Source organism: Halichoerus grypus, chromosome X, assembly GCF_964656455.1.
Source record: "Halichoerus grypus chromosome X, mHalGry1.hap1.1, whole genome shotgun sequence".
Classification (NCBI taxonomy): Eukaryota; Metazoa; Chordata; class Mammalia; order Carnivora; family Phocidae; genus Halichoerus; species Halichoerus grypus.
Window position 1 is genome coordinate 120,688,396 of NC_135727.1, and position 15,975 is coordinate 120,704,370.

General features: G+C 40.6%; 1 pseudogene; it reads left to right on the forward strand.

Moving 5' to 3' along the window:
- Nucleotides 1-15,180, forward strand: part of LOC118520798 (beta-hexosaminidase subunit beta-like) — a 106,825-nt pseudogene extending 91,645 nt beyond the window's left edge.
- The last annotated feature ends 795 nt before the right edge of the window (nucleotides 15,181-15,975 follow it).

Sequence of the window (15,975 nt, forward strand, 5' to 3'; positions counted from 1 at the left end):
AACGACTGAGCCACCCAGGCGCCCCTTAATTTGGGTTGTTTTGTTTTCTTATTGTGGAGTTTTAAGTGTTCTATGTATATTTTGGATCATAGTCCTTTATCAGATGTCTTTTGCAAATATTTTCTCACAGTCTGTGACCTATCTTCTCATTTTCTCGACAGTCTTTTGCACAGCAGAAAAAATTTAATTTTAGTGAAGTCCAGCTTGTCAATTATTTCTCTCATGGATTGTGTCTTTGGTGTTGTATCTAAAAAGCCATTGCCAACTGTTGGTATGCAAACTCTGCAGGAGCATCCCAGGTGTAATCTGAAACGGGCCCCCATTTCTGGGGCAAGGCAGAGAGACCAAAGAAAGAGGCAGGCCACTCGAGGTTGGTAACTGATGAGTTTAATAAGCAAGGGAACTTACCCGCGAGGCTTGTCTTGAGCAACAGCAAGATGAGTAGATCTCCACACCTGCCCATCAAATCTAAAAAGTTTATATACAGGAATTAACTGGGTTCAGTCATGTATACTGTCTGGATGGTCTTAACACCACATCACTATCTCAAAGCTGTGCTCTTGGAGCAGCCTCTGGAAGTGGGGAAGGCAAACGAAATCCACATTCCAAGGATAGGGGAAGAGGTGTGGAGCCTCTGATTGCTGGGGTCCAGCTCACGGCTCAGCTGGCGATCATGTCCTCTCAATGACTTCCCCCAACACCCAGCCAAAGGTTTTCTCCTATGCTATCTTCTAGGGGTTTTGTAGTCTTGCGGTTTATATTCAGGTCTGTGATTCACTTTCAGTTAACTTTGGATGTGGTTATAAAACATAAGGCGTCCTTGTACTTGTGGTATTGGAACTGTTCTGCATCTTGACTTTGGTGGTGGATATATAGATCGACACTTGTGATAAATTGTATAGAATTAATACCCATACAAGTATAAGTAAAACTGATGAAATCTGAATAAGATCAGTAGATTACATCACCATCAATATCCCGGTTGTCAGATTACATTATAGTTTTGCAAAATATTGCCATTGGGGGAAATGGGTAACGTGTACATGGGATCTCTCTGTATTATTTCTTCTAATTTCATATGAATCCCTATAATTATCTAAATAAAAAAGGACTACAGGTTAAGCCCAAGAACTAACCTATGTGGTCTTTGGAATCACAGAATTAATGTTAGAGTTGGGAAAGTCCTTAAAACAGCATTTCTGGGGCACCTGGGTGGCTCAGTCGTTAGGCATCTGCCTTTGGCTCAGGTCGTGATCTCAGGGTCCTGGGATCAAGCCCTGCGTCGGGCTCCCTGCTCCGTGGGAGGCCTGCTTCTCCCTCTCCCACTCCCCTGCTTGTGTTCCCTCTCTCACTGTGTCTCTCTCTGTCAAATAAATAAATAAAATCTTAAAAAAAAAAAAAAAACATTTCCTAGATCATGTTCTCAGGAAGGTACTTCATAACATAGTCTGTGAAAAAAAAAAGTGAGTTCATGTTCAAATAAGTGAAGGATGCTGTATATTTTAAATTCCATCCTGGAGATTTACTATGCTTATCACTTTAATAATAAAAGTCCTGAAAATGTCTGCATATTAGTCATACGTGGCTTTGATCATACTGGGTTACAAACATCCACAGAATCTCAATAGCATAAAAAGTAAACAGCTGAGGGGCTGGGGCTTTGCTGATCTAGGGTGGGCTTGGCTAAGATGATCTGCTTCTGTTCCATGTGACTCACATCCTCCTCTTTAACTCTGTGTTTCCCCAAATTATTTCATTGTGCTAGGTGCTGCGAATAATGGTGATCGAAGTAGACAAAATCCCAACCATCTGGTGAGGGAGGCAGAGAATCAAATTATCACAGAAACAAAATATAAATACACGGTGTGATAGGTGCTTTCGGAAAGAAAGATACACAAGACTCTAAGTGCATTTAAAATAGGGATTTGACCTTGTCTGAGAGAGCGAAGTTGGTGAAGGAAGTTTCCCAATAGGTGTGCCATTTGAGCTGGTATCTGAAAGATAAGTAAGCATTGGTCAGGAGAAGCATGACGGCAGCTGGGTCCCAAGCAGTATGAAGCCCGTGGCCCATTTATAGTCATTGTGGCTGGAGTGTAGATAGTGAGAAGAAAAGAATGGTGAGGCAAAACCAAAAAGGAGGGAGGCACCTGGGTGGCTCAGTCACTTAAGCGTCTGACTCTTGATTGACGCTTAGGTCATGATGTCAGGGTGGTGAGATGGAGCCCTGCATCAGGCTCTTTGCTCAGTGTGGAGTCTGCTTGAGATTCTCTCTCTCTCTCCCTCTGCCCCTCCCCCACTCGCATGCGCACTCTCACTCATAAATGAATAAATAAAATCTTAAAAAAAAAACAAAAAGGAAGGCTGGGCTGAACTGGATAGAGCCTCAGGATTCATGGGACAAATTCAGGGCTTCATTGTAAGAGGCCTAGGAAGCCAGTGAATGATGCTAATTAACAAGCAATATGACCAGTTTTGTGTATCGAGAGGCCCTTTGTGTGGCCACAGTGCGGAGGTGGGGGGATGAGAGGGAAGAAGGGAAAACCAGTCAAAACGCTTTTATTCTCATTTCTTGTAAGTTCTGTAAATATCCCTTAGTGTGCGTTTAGAGAAATTGTATAGCAAACATAGTTTTGCTGGTATATTGTAAATGTTTTTTGTAACTATTGCTCTAGAGTCATTTGCAGCATTCACAGTCCGGGGATGTTCAAACTGTGCCCTTAAGCTTGAGGAAAGGACACACATTGGGCTTCCCCCAGGGGTGGGTTAGGGACTGTGTTCTGTACTTTTAATTTCCTTTTCCATGCATGACAAGATTTTCTTCTTAAGATAAACCTATTAGGGTTGTGATTTTTCATTTAGCAAAACTTAGAAAAATTAGATTCAGCTGTGATTCTAAATCAGTTATTATGTCCTCAAGGTTTTGGAACCCTCTGTGGCATCTCAAGTGATTTTTCTACTTAAAATGAACGTTTATGCATCTGTCATTCTTCGTGGCTGAACCATGTACTTCTCCCAAGAGAATAACCGAGTATGTCCCCAATAAGAGGATAAATAGAAGAGACACTCATCCAAAAAAAAAAGGCATTATGAAGGGCCTGACAGAGACATCAGACTGGGTGGCTAGAAATAGTTCCCGGGAGACGCTGGAAGGAACAACAACTAGAGAAGGACGTTAGGTGAGATGGTGTCTTCAGAAGGTTGGCAGTGGGAAAGTGGCAGCTGACATGGAAAATAAATAATGGCCCTCCCCTTGGTTTATGAGCCACCTTCTTCTTCAGAAGAGAAGCTCTCCCACAACTGAGGTCGCCAGCAACTCTGAGGCGTGTGGGAAGTATAGCCCTTCCATCCCACCCCATCCCTTCTCATTCCTGGAAGACGCAGTGAGAACTTTGGGAGGGGGAGGGCAGTCCATGGTGAGGAAAGAGCCAGAATGGAAAGGCAACGCATGTGCTCTTATGGCTGGAAGCTGGCTCTAACTCTGTAGGTGGCCTGGCCGGTTACTGGGCCAGGGCCTCCATCCCCTAGCTGCTGGGCATGTTGGCCCCTAACAGCTCACAGCTGCCCCTTTCTCTGAAGATTTGCCCTCAATTGGATGGTAGCTGCCTCACCTGGAAGTGAAGCCCACCATCCCCACCCCCAGAGGCCAGAGCTAATGATTTATTGGCATGGGGGCCATTTGTGCTCCAGAGCTTCCGACGGGATCAGATTGAAGCTGGTCTCCAGCCAAGCCCACTCCCGTGCACTCCACCCTATCCTGCTTCCATCCCTCCCTTTCTCTTGAGGGCTCTCCTTCGATGAACCACGTACCTTCAAAACTGTGTCAGGCCTGGCTTCTAGGGAACTGATTCTAAGACAGGGGCTTGGCAGTGAACAAACAGTTACTTAAATTTTTTTTTTTTTTTTTTGAGAATAATTCACTGATTAACACAAGTCTGGTAAAAAATACCTTCTCTGCCTTTCAAACACTTCAACGGGCCATTAAGAGGTACTTGCCGGAGACTGCTGCGACCCACTGAATAAGACACCTGGGCAGCTTGGCTCAGGCACAGGTGTGAAATCGCAATGCCTGGTACCCTGGGAAGGTTACGTCAAGCCCTCAGACTGCAGTCCCACGGGAGAGTCCCTACAGAGCATGGGTGGGCAAACTATGACCCAATGGGGCAAATCTGGCCCGCAGCCCATTTTTGTATAACCTATAAGCTAAGAATAGCTTTATATTTTTAAATGCCCCCCCCAGATCAAAAGAAGAATATCTGTGGGGTGTGAAATTATATGCAATTGAGATTTTAGTGTCCGCAGATACAGTTTTATTGTCTGCCAGCCGCACCCGTTTGCTTACTGCTGATCGCGGCTGCTTTCCCCCTGCAGCGGGAGAATGGAGTGGGAGCCCCAGAGGCTGCGGAGCCGAAAAGTCTACGATATTTACTGTCTGCTTTTACCGGGAAAGTTGCTGATTCGGGCTGTAGAGGAATGAGGGGCTTGAGTCCTGCTCTGTTTGACAGAGTTTGCTCTGAATAGCTCGTTCCAGCTGTTAGAAGACTTCTATTTTTTTCTAACAAGTCTGAGCTGAGCAGAGCACAGGGGAGTAGCTGTGTATGTGGCTAATGGAGGAGGGAGCACTGAGTCAGAGGTACAAACCCACAGGGAGCATTGCAGCCTTGAGAGGAGACCCACAGGCAGTTTTTGTCACTAAGAGGAATGAAGAGGTCGACTTGAGGCAGAAGGGACTTGGAGAGGTGGGGAGAATGGTGTGGGCCAGTAGGGAACTCACAGAGCTGAAATCAGTGAAAATCAGTAATTGCATCTGCTTAGTGTCTAAGCCCCAGGAGCCCCCATTGAAGCAGCCAGAACGGATCGAATTTCTGCTGGGGGAAAGGCTTGCTATTGATCATGCAGACACATCCACCAATCCTGCATCTTCGCAGAGATCATTACTCTCTAAGAAATCCTGTCTAGAAATAGGATCCTCCATCACTTTCCTGATGACTTGAGAAAGCATTCTAGACAGGATGAAGTCAGCAGGATGGATCCCTGCAAACTAAGCTAAAGAGGGGAGAATGTGTGAAGGTGAGTGGGAGCCCATTCAAATTCAACTCACACTTGTTTGATACAGAGCAAAGTTCTTGTGTATGCTACCCGTCCGTTATGAGCCCCAATTTATGGATGGAGAAACTAAGACTCCAACAGTTCTAAAACATTTTTTGCAGGATCACAGTGCTAGCGAGAGAAATGAGCTGAAAATAACAATGTTGGCAAACCAGACAGGCATCAGGGAGCGAGAAGGGGAAGAGGGAGGTGGTGGGGGGATTCCACTGTACATAGGGACCCAGGTGGGCAGCCCTGGATTTTGGCCTTGAACTCTGTAGATTCAGACCAGTTACCAGAGTGGGCCTGGGACCAGGGTGAGCACATTAAGGAGGTTGGAGACAATGTAAACGACTCAGGCTCTAATTATGAGTGAAGGTAGAATGTTGCCGGGTCTTCTGGGAAGGAAAGGCTGCATACACAGTGAATGAGAGCATGGAGCCTGGAACCAGACTCCCCACCTACTAGCTGTGTGAGCTTGGGAAAGTCACTTAACTCCTGTGTGCCACAGTAAAATGAGGCCAACAATAGTACCTATTCCATAGGGTTGCTATGAAGATTAAAATGGGTTAATATTTGTAAAATGTAAATATGCCTTCATTACATAAGGTAGATAATGGAGATCATTAGTGCTTGTAGACATTGAACAACCAGTTCTCTAAAAAAATGTTTAAAGAAATCTGATTTATAGCATTTGTTAATTCCCATAGTGTAAGTACTCCCATCGTGGCAGGTATGAAGCTACTGATGTGGCATCATTGAATGACAAATTGGGAAGAGGTAAGTATAGTAGCACACCATTATATGGTATTTCCAACATACAGATACAATAGATGTATTCGATCTCAAGAGCTTGATCATATAATGCAGTAAGATAATTAGAAAGTGATGAGTTTTGAGTATTAACCTTGTTTTAAAAATAATTTAATTGTAAGTTTATGTAATTTAATTTTTAATATAGGCTATGTTTAACAATTGACTTTCACATCCTGACATTTTTTTGGAGAGAGAGAGAGAGTGAGCATGAGCAGGAGGAGGGGCAGAGGGAGAATCTTAGGCAGGCTCCACACTCAGCACAGAGCCAGGTGTGGGGCTCAATCTCACGACCCTGAGATCATGACCTGAGCTGAAATCAAGAGTTGGATGCTTAACCGACTGAGCCACCCAGGTGCCCCTCTTATCCTGACATTTTAACAATTGGCCTTCTCAAGCAAGTATGAGGTGAATTCAGCATGGCTGTACTGAATGGCGTGTAGTTTAGAGGCTGTAGTCTGTGGCAAAGGAGAGGTCTGTAGGATGAGTTGCTAAGTGGAAGAGCCAAACCTCTGTGCTCCAGTGGCCATGAACGTTGGTTAAAATATGGGGAACAGGTGACTGCATCTTTACAGGTAGACCTCTCCTGGTGGCAGCAGGAGGTGCTGCCACCTCAGCACTGTCAACTTCTGGAAACCATCCCAGACCACACATCTGCCCTTGCAGCTTCCCTCTTGAAAGGGGGTGGATTTGTGGAAGCCTTTCTTTATTGTGGAACACAAAGGAGCCATGCTGGGTTTTGTTGGCAGCACAACTGAACACAATGAGGGCTTAGTTTGGGAATTTGGGTAGTGCTTGATCAGCACTGGGATAATTCAAATGTATAATGACAGGAAAACAAAGCATGTTGTTATCCCATCCATGTTTTCCCCTGCTTTCCTTGTATTCTTCCTTGAGGGTTATCAGGATGTGGAATCATTGTCCCAGAGAGGATGGTACAGGACGTGTTAGAGCTGTCCTTGAGGAAGAAAGTCAACCTCTGAATATAGTTGTAGATTTATTCTGAGAAGTGCTTTCAGCCTTCTCATTTCCCTCCTACACACACACACACACACACACACACACACACACAGCATTAGTAGATGTTCAATAAAGTGTTTTTTTAATGAATGAATGAATGGAACAGTTTGACTTAGAGCAAAGATTTTTTTCAAGAAAAAGATTTAACCCTTGATGTGAAAAGAGTTCTACGACACTGTGATAGAATTATCATTCATAACATACTCTTCCTTTTTCCCACCTCCACTAGAGGAATACATTTTGCTGTTCCATTGATGTTGGGCTCAGTCATGTGACTTACTGTGGCCAATGAGGTGTTAGCAGGCATGATGCAAGTAAAGTTTTTAAGCATACTTGAGGGTTGGGTGTGCACACTTGTGCCTCTGCTGTCAGAAGAGCTCCCCCTGAGGTTGTGGAGAAAGGGGAACCCTCTTACGCTGTTGGTGGGAATGCAAGTTGGTGCAGCCACTTTGGAAAACAGTGTGGAGGTGCCTCAAAAATTTAAAAATAGAGCTACCCTGTGACCCAGCAATTGCACTCCTGGGTATTTACCCCAAAGACACAGATGTAGTGAAAAGAAGGGCCATATACACCCCAGTGTTCATAGCAGCAATGTCCGCAATAACCAAACTGTGGAAAGAGCCGAGATGCCCTTCAACAGATGAATGGATAAAGAAGATGTGGTCCATATATACAATGGAATATTACTCAGCCATCAGAAAAGATGAATACCCAACTTTTACATCAACATGGATGGGACTGGAGGAGATTATGCTCAGTGAAATAAGTGAAGCAGAGAAAGTCAATTATCATATGGTTTCACTTATTTGTGGAACATAAGGAATAACGGAGGATATTAGGAGAAGGAAGGGAAAAATGGGGCGGGGGGGAATTGGAGGGAGAGATGAACCATGAGAGACTATGGACTCTGAGAAACAAACAGGGTTTTAGAGGGGAGGGGGAAGGGGGGATGGGTTAGCCCAGTGATGGGTATTAAGGAGGGCACGTACTGCATGGAGCACTGGGTGTTATACGAAAACAATGGATCGTGGATCACCACATCAAAAACCAATGATGTATTGTATGGTGACTAACATAATAAAATTAAAAAAAAAAATAAAAATAAAAAAAAAAGAAGAGCTCCCCCTGGGGAGTTGCTACATCTTCAGCCTGAGCTGAAGAATGAAATATATTTGAACAGAACAGAGCCTAGTCCACAGCAAGGCAAGCCTGGCTGGGCCCACAGCTTGAAGCAGAACAGCCTTTTAGAGGCCAACCAATCCAAACTCAGCCAACTCAGACACATGAGTGTAGTTGTTTATTATGCAGCAATAACTTGACTAATACAACCAGAGGTGGACCTTAAGGCTAAATGCTTCAGGGCCATACACTGAGTCATGGTCCTGGTAAGAATTGGATGGGATTAGTACCTTTGTATCAAGATGTTATAGGCAGATGGAACACTTTTTCAATTAATCACCCATCCACTATGTTTATTGAGAACCTATCATGTGCTGGATACTTTGTTAGATGCACAAGTACAACATGGCATTGAAAACCCAGATCCCACTCTTGAATTCAAAGGATCAGTACTCTACTTTCATATAAGAAGCTTGGGTCATGGTTATTCTGAATATATGTGGTCTCTGCTTGCATTCTCTTCATTAAGGGACATATGAACCTCTTGAAATTTTCTACTGGCACTTTTTTGAGAGAGAAGGAGGTGGAAAGAAACTCTTTTCCTCTCTTTGTTTAAAAAGTCCCTTGGTTTAGGGTGCCTGGGTGGCTCAGTCGGTTAAGCGTCTGCCTTCGACTCGGGTCATGATCCCAGGGTACTGGGATCGAGCCCCACATCGGGCTCCCTGCTCAGCAGGGAGTCTGTTTCTCCCTCTGACCCTCCTCCCTCTCGTGCTCTCTCTCTCTCTCTCTGAAATAAATAAATAAAATCTTAAAAAAAAAAAAGCCCCTTCATTTATGCTTCAGTTAGGGCTCTTATTGCTGCAAGACATGGAAACCCAACTCAAAGTGAGTTAAGTCTAAAAAGAAACCTACTAGTCCCTTAACTTAAAATTCCAGAGAATTAGCATCATGAAAAGATGGACCCAGGGGTTCAAGTTATATCATTAGGATTCATTTTCTCTCTATCCCTTGGCTCTACTCTTTTCTGTGTTGGCTTTAGTCCCATAGTCCTTGTGGCAAAAAGATGGCAGCCAAAAACTCCAGGTTTTCATCATCCCAGATTCAAATCCAAAGGAAAAGGTTTTTTTTTTTTTTTTAAAGATTTTATTTATTTATTAGAGAGAGAGAGAATGAGAGACAGAGAGCATGAGAGGGAGGAGGGTCAGAGGGAGAAGCAGACTCCCTGCCGAGCAGGGAGCCCGATGCGGGACTCGATCCTGGGACTCCAGGATCATGACCTGAGCCGAAGGCAGTCGCTTAACCAACTGAGCAACCCAGGCGCCCCCAAAGGAAAAGGTTTTTTTCTTCTGTAGCTCCCACCAAGTCCAGGGATTGACTCTTATTGGGACTCTTGCTTCCCTTGAGTCACAGCATATCCCTAAACTAATTGTTGTGGTTGAGGGAATGAAATGTTCTGATTGGCCAAGGATGAGTTATGTATCATGAGTGTGACTTTCTCCCTCAAAGAGTCACAAGCAAAGAAGGAAAAGAGAAAATGGGAGTATTAGAAATAAGGTAAAAGAAAATTTTATGGATAAAAAAGAAAAATACAGGTAGGTTACTTTAAAAAGTAAATATGTTGGCAAATTGATTTTTGACAAGGATGCTACATGTAAAACAATGAAGTTGGACCCTTACCTCATAGCATGTACAAAAATTAACATGAAATGGACCAAAAACCTAAATGTAAGAGCCAAAACTATAACACTCTTAGAAAAATACATGGGACTAAATGTTTGTGGTCTTGGATTTGGCAATGGATTCTTAGATATGACACCAAAGGCACAAGCAACAAAAGAAAAACTAGATAAATTCAACTTCACTAAAGTTAAAAATAATTTGCACTTCAATGATTATCAAGAAAGCCAAAAGACAACCCCACAGAATGGGAGAAAATATTTTCAAATCGCATGTCTGGTAAAGAACTTATATCTAGAATATATAATGAAGTCTTAAAACTCAGTAATAAAAAGACATAACCCCCTTTAAAAAATGGGCTATGGGTCTGAATAGACATTTCTCCAAAGAAGATACGCAAATGGCCAATAAGCACATGAAAAGAAGCTCAACATCATTAGTCATGAGAGAAATGGAAATCAAATCCACAATTAGATATCACTTCACACCTGTGAGGATGGGTATAAAAAAAAAAGTAAGACAATAAGTTGGCAAGCATGTGGGAAAATTGGAACCTTTATACACTGCTGGTGGGCATGTAAAATGGTGCAGCCACTATGGAAAACAGTGTGGTAGTTGCTCACTCCTACATATACACCTAAGAGAAATGAAAACACAGCCCCACAAAAATTGGTATGCAACTGTTCATAGCGGCATATTCATAATAGCTAAGAAGTGGAATCTATCCAAGTGTCTATCAACTACTGAATGGATAAAGAAAATGTGGCACATGCATACAATGGAATATTATTTGACCACACACACAAAAAAGAAATAGTGATAAAAGCTACAACATGGGTGAACCTTGAAAACATTATGCTAAGTGACAAAAGCTGGTCACAAAAGATCACATATTATATGATCCCATGTCTATAAAATGTCAAGCATAGGCAGATCTATAGAGGCAGAAAGTAGTTAGGGGTTACCTAGTGCTGCAGTGCATGTGAGAATTGGGAGGTGATAATTAAAAGGCCTGGAGTTTCCTTTTGGAGTGATAAAAATGTTCTCAAATTGGGCAATGACCACGCAACTCTGTGAATGTACTAACAACCATTGAATTGTATATTTTAATTTTGTGGTATATGAGTTGTATTTAAATAAATCTATTACATAAGGAGAGTAAATATCTATCAACATGAAATAGTCCAGTTTCCTCAAACTAATAGTTTATGGTCCCAACTGTGAAGTAGATATTGGGGTTATGTATTCATAAGATAGCTTATTTGATATTTTCCTTCATACAGATTTGAGTATCTACATCTAATTTTCCTTTTTCCCCCATTTGATTTCTTATTAAAGTATGTTCTGTATCATGAAAACTTGCTCTTGTATGAAAAATAATAATAAATCATAATGAATCATAACAAAATGACAAAAAATGGACTGATTTGGGAATTATTTCTCAATTTACATTTATATTATGTTAGGAATTTCAGATTATGCAAGGATGATTGCTATCATTTATTAATAGAATAATCCATATAAAACAATCAATATGTATTAGGTTTGGTTATCTTTTACAGGCATGCCTAATTAGCATTTTCTACTTATATTTCTTAATAAAAATAGAATCTCCTAGCGTTCTGAGGATTGCATTAATTTGTAACACATGATGGCACAAAAAAGAAAGGAAATTTTAAGTCTTCATTATGATCTGGAAGAGAAAATAAATAGCAGGCTCATTAAATTTCCCACTGATATCCAATTAGAAAGTTTTCTCACACTGGGGAGGCCAATAAAGTTATAAAAATGGATCTAGAGAGTTTGAGTTGATGTGGATAAGAATTAAAGTATGGGGATTTAACCAGTTCAAAGACAAAGTAATGTATTTGGAGGGGATAAAATAACTGACGGTAATATATTTGGAAGGTAGGGTGGCCAAAGATAGCTAGAGTTACAGAATAAATATAAGCAGAAGTAAACAGTGTGATATAAAGAGGCTGTACTCCATATTGGAGAGAAGATCACAACATAGGCATTTAAATGACAGCAATTGAATACATTTTAATCAAAACTCCACTCAGTGGTTAAGGACTTGGGATCTGGAGTCAGCTTGAGTCTCCATCTCATTTCTGCAATTGACTTGAACAAGTTAATTTACCTTCTACTTCATTTCCCACATGTATAAAATAGAGATAATAATTTCTTTTCTCACAGGAATAAAGAATATAATCCTGAGGAGCCTAGCACAGTGTCTAGCACCCGGGAACCAATATGTGCTAGCAATTTTAATTATTATTTTAATTATTTTATTATTTTAGCAGCCTCCTAATGGTTATTTCTGACTCCTGTCAACATTCTACTTTGCCACTGAGTGATCTTTCTAGTAAACAGATGTGGAACTTATATTTTGGCTTAAAATATCTATTGGCTGCATGAAGCCTATGAACCAAAGTTCAGATCATTTGCATGGCCCAAAAGACTCTTCAAGGTCCAGCCATTCTCTGTCTTTATCTCCAGCTATTTCCCTTTATTCCCTCTACCTTTTAAGTTTACCCAAGCTTTTACTTCTCTTAAAACCCCAAATCTTTACATAAACTATTCCTTTTCCCCAAAATTGGAGAAAAGAAATCTTCTTGTCAGTAATTGTGAAGATTCTATGAATTTTGCCCTACTAGCAACCTGACAAGTTAGCCTGGATTTCATGGATGCATTCAGGAGACAAGGAATCCCTGAGTCAGATCTTTATTACTCACAGTACAGCAAGAAGCATGAGCTTCACATTTGTGCCAGTTTCCCTTGCCCACTGGGTCCCACAAAGGCAACATGGAGGGGCCCAGGTGGATACTGCGTACAGAGTGGGTTCATGTCACAGCTGAGGAACCCCAATCTTAAGAAACTAAAATATTCTATAATGGGCTGCAAGCAAACATGACTGAATTTTGCCCCAGATGGAGACATTATCTTTATTATATTGGACAGTAAGTGTCCAAGTGTATTAGACAGTAGGTGTCCAAGTATATTGGACAGCCTTGTCTTCCAAGGCTATAGAAACATCCTTGCCTGATACCACAGGTCATAAAACAAACAACAGCAGCCTGTCTTTATCTAAAATTTTGATATTTTTTCATCATGAAATTTTTGCGTTAATTATGATTTTAAAAATATTGCATTGGGACACCTGGATGGCGCAGTCAGTTGAGTACCTGACTCTTGGTTTTGGCTCAGGTCATGATTTCAGGGTCTTGAGATCGAGCCTGGCAAGGGGCTCCATGCTGAACGCAGAGTCTGCTTAAGTTTCTCTCTCCCTTTCCCTCTGCCCCTCCCTCTCATGCTTTCTCTCTCGCTCTCTCTCTCAAATAAATAAAAAATATATTGCATTAAAATATTATTTATTTTGATGACTAAGTTTTTTGGTGTCCTTTTGAAGTGCCTCATTTCCCTTACCCTAATTCCAGCCTTGCAAAAAATACTCTTTTTCTATTTCTTTACCTATCTATATTTAGAATATATAATTTATATGTCTACGTATATACTTACGTATATAAATTTATAGCAACATTGTCACAGATATAGACATACACTTTTCTTCAGTGACACCAGACGAATTCATTACATAAGCTGTTCTGTACCTTACTTTTTCATTTCGTAATATTTTTTCTCTACCTTTCACATAAGCACATAAATCTACCTCATCCTTTTAAAGCTCCATAAAGTTTCTCTCTCTGAAAGAAAGAAAGAAAGAAAGAAAGAAAGAAAGAAAGAAAGAAAGAAAGAAAGAAAAAAAGAAGGAAGGAAGGAAGGAAAAGAAAGAAAAGAAAGAGAAAAAGAAGGAAAGGAAGGAAGGAAGGAAGGAAGGGAGGAAAGGGAGACTGGGTTGTACAGTGGTTAAGCACGGACTCTTGGTTTCGGCTCAGGTTGTGATCTTAGGGTCATGAGATTGAGCCCTGCATTGGGCTCCACACTCAGCGCGGTCTGCTTGAGTTTCTCTCTTCCTCTCCCTCTGCCTCTCTTGCTTGTGCTCTCTAAATAAATAAATGAATGTATAAATAAATCTCCATAAAATTCCACAGGATTGATGCATTATACTTTCTTTAATCAGCACCCTATTGATGGACTTTGAAGTGTTTCAAGTTGTCATTCAAAGAAATGGTGTCATAAACATCCTTCTACCTATGCATGATGAAGCAGGTGCATGGGACAAATTCTGAGAAAAAAATTGCTAGATTAAAGAGCCTGCATAATTCTATATTTGATACATATTACCAAGTTGCTCCCCCAAAACTCTTTATACTCCCACTAACAATATATGAAAATGCATGTTTCCCCTACACTCTCAAAAATATTGGGTATTAACCTATGAAATTTTTGCTGACTTAGTGCATGAAAAATATTATCTTTTTACTTGCATTTTTTAAATTACAAATGAATTTCAGCATGTTTTCACATGTTTATTGGCTATTTATAATTTGTTTTCTGGAAATTTCCTGTGCATGTGTGCGGGTGTGGGTGTGGGTGTATACACACACACACACATATATATACATGTATTCCTATATATACACAGATATATATTTTTTAAGTAGGCTCCGTGCCCAGTTTGGAGCCCAATACAGGGCTTAAACTCACGACCCTGAGATCAAGACCTGAGATGAGATCAAGAGTCAGATGCTTAACCAACTGAGCCACCCAGGCGCCCCTGCCTGGTAATATTCTTTTTCTATTTTTCTGTTGTCCTGCTTTTTCTTATTAATTAATGCCATCATATAAATGATGCACATATATTTTAAAATTCATTTGTGTGGAATTTTCCCATGCAGAAGTTTTTTTAGTTTTTAAATAGTCAAATTTAATGACCTTTGTCTGGATTTTGTATCTTTCCTTCAGACTCAGTAAGTTTTTAAATTAGAAATAATACATTATTGTTGTCCTCAAGCAATCAATTTTAAAAACCAATTCAAAAAATAGATTTATAAAGTAAAAAGTTAAAATAATACCATACTTCCCATTCCTGTCCCCTATCCTCAGGAGTAACTATTGTTAACTGCCTCCTAGTTTGTAAATTAGGGATAATCATATACCTATATAGCAGGATACAGACATGCATACACAGCACTTATATGCAGAAATATTTAACACATAATATATTATGTGTAATATGTAATGGTCAGGAACTTATTAATTTTATTAATAATTCTTTTTTTTTAAAGATTTTATTTATTTATTTGAGAGAGAGAGAATGAGAGACAGAGAGCACGAGAGGGAAGAGGGCAGAGGGAGAAGCAGACCCCCTGCTGAGCAGGGAGCCCGATGTGGGACTCGATCCCAGGACTCCAGGATCATGACCTGAGCCGGAGGCAGTCGCTTAACCAACTGAGCCACCCAGGCGCCCTTATTAATAATTCTATTACTTTTCTTTTCCCTGTTCTCTTAGGCAAATTACTTCACCTTTTCACCAAGAATTTCCTCATCTTTGGTGATGTCTAAAGTCTTTCTCAACTCTGTGATTTGACATGATTTTTCCTGTATCCTACCTTATGGAAATCCAACTCTAATCACCTGGCTTAAAATATTTCCTGTTATTTGCCTTATGAAATTGACACACCTCCTAGGACACCTCTTTTCTATGATCTGCAACTCTGATCTCTATCAACTTCCTGTATTTCTGCACCTTTTGAATAGTGTGAGCCAGCAAAAATCTATACCTCCACTCCCCAGTGAATATGTAGAATTAAAGTCAGTTGGGTATTTGTTTAATCTATTGATCTGTTGCTTCTAGATTTTGAGATAACCAATATCCATCTAGAGATAATTTTAGAGTTCATGGGGAGGCGATTGGTCACAATTTGTCAAAAGTCATTGAGATTTCTGAGGACAAAATTTATAATGACAGACTTTGTCCTTTCAACCTTTGTGATATTGTGGGTCATTACACTGATACAGTGAGGGTGGGGTGAAGGCAACCTGAAATGGAACGTGAGTATAAAATTGCTACATGAAAAATGGATCCTCTCGCCCTCCCTTCCTCCTTTCCTTCCTTCCACAATCTCAAATAGAATTAATTACAGAAATCTAAAAAAGTAAACATAGGACCAGTGTAAGTTTCCTGAGAAATCTATACTCCATAGTGCAACAACACAATTGATTTGGGGGAAAAATTAAATATGTATAAGCTAGCCAGTCTCATATATAACCATTTACTTAATTGCAGGCTAAATGACACATTTTGCCAAGTGAATATTAAAGAATCTTTAATTCATTTATTTTATTACCTATGTATCT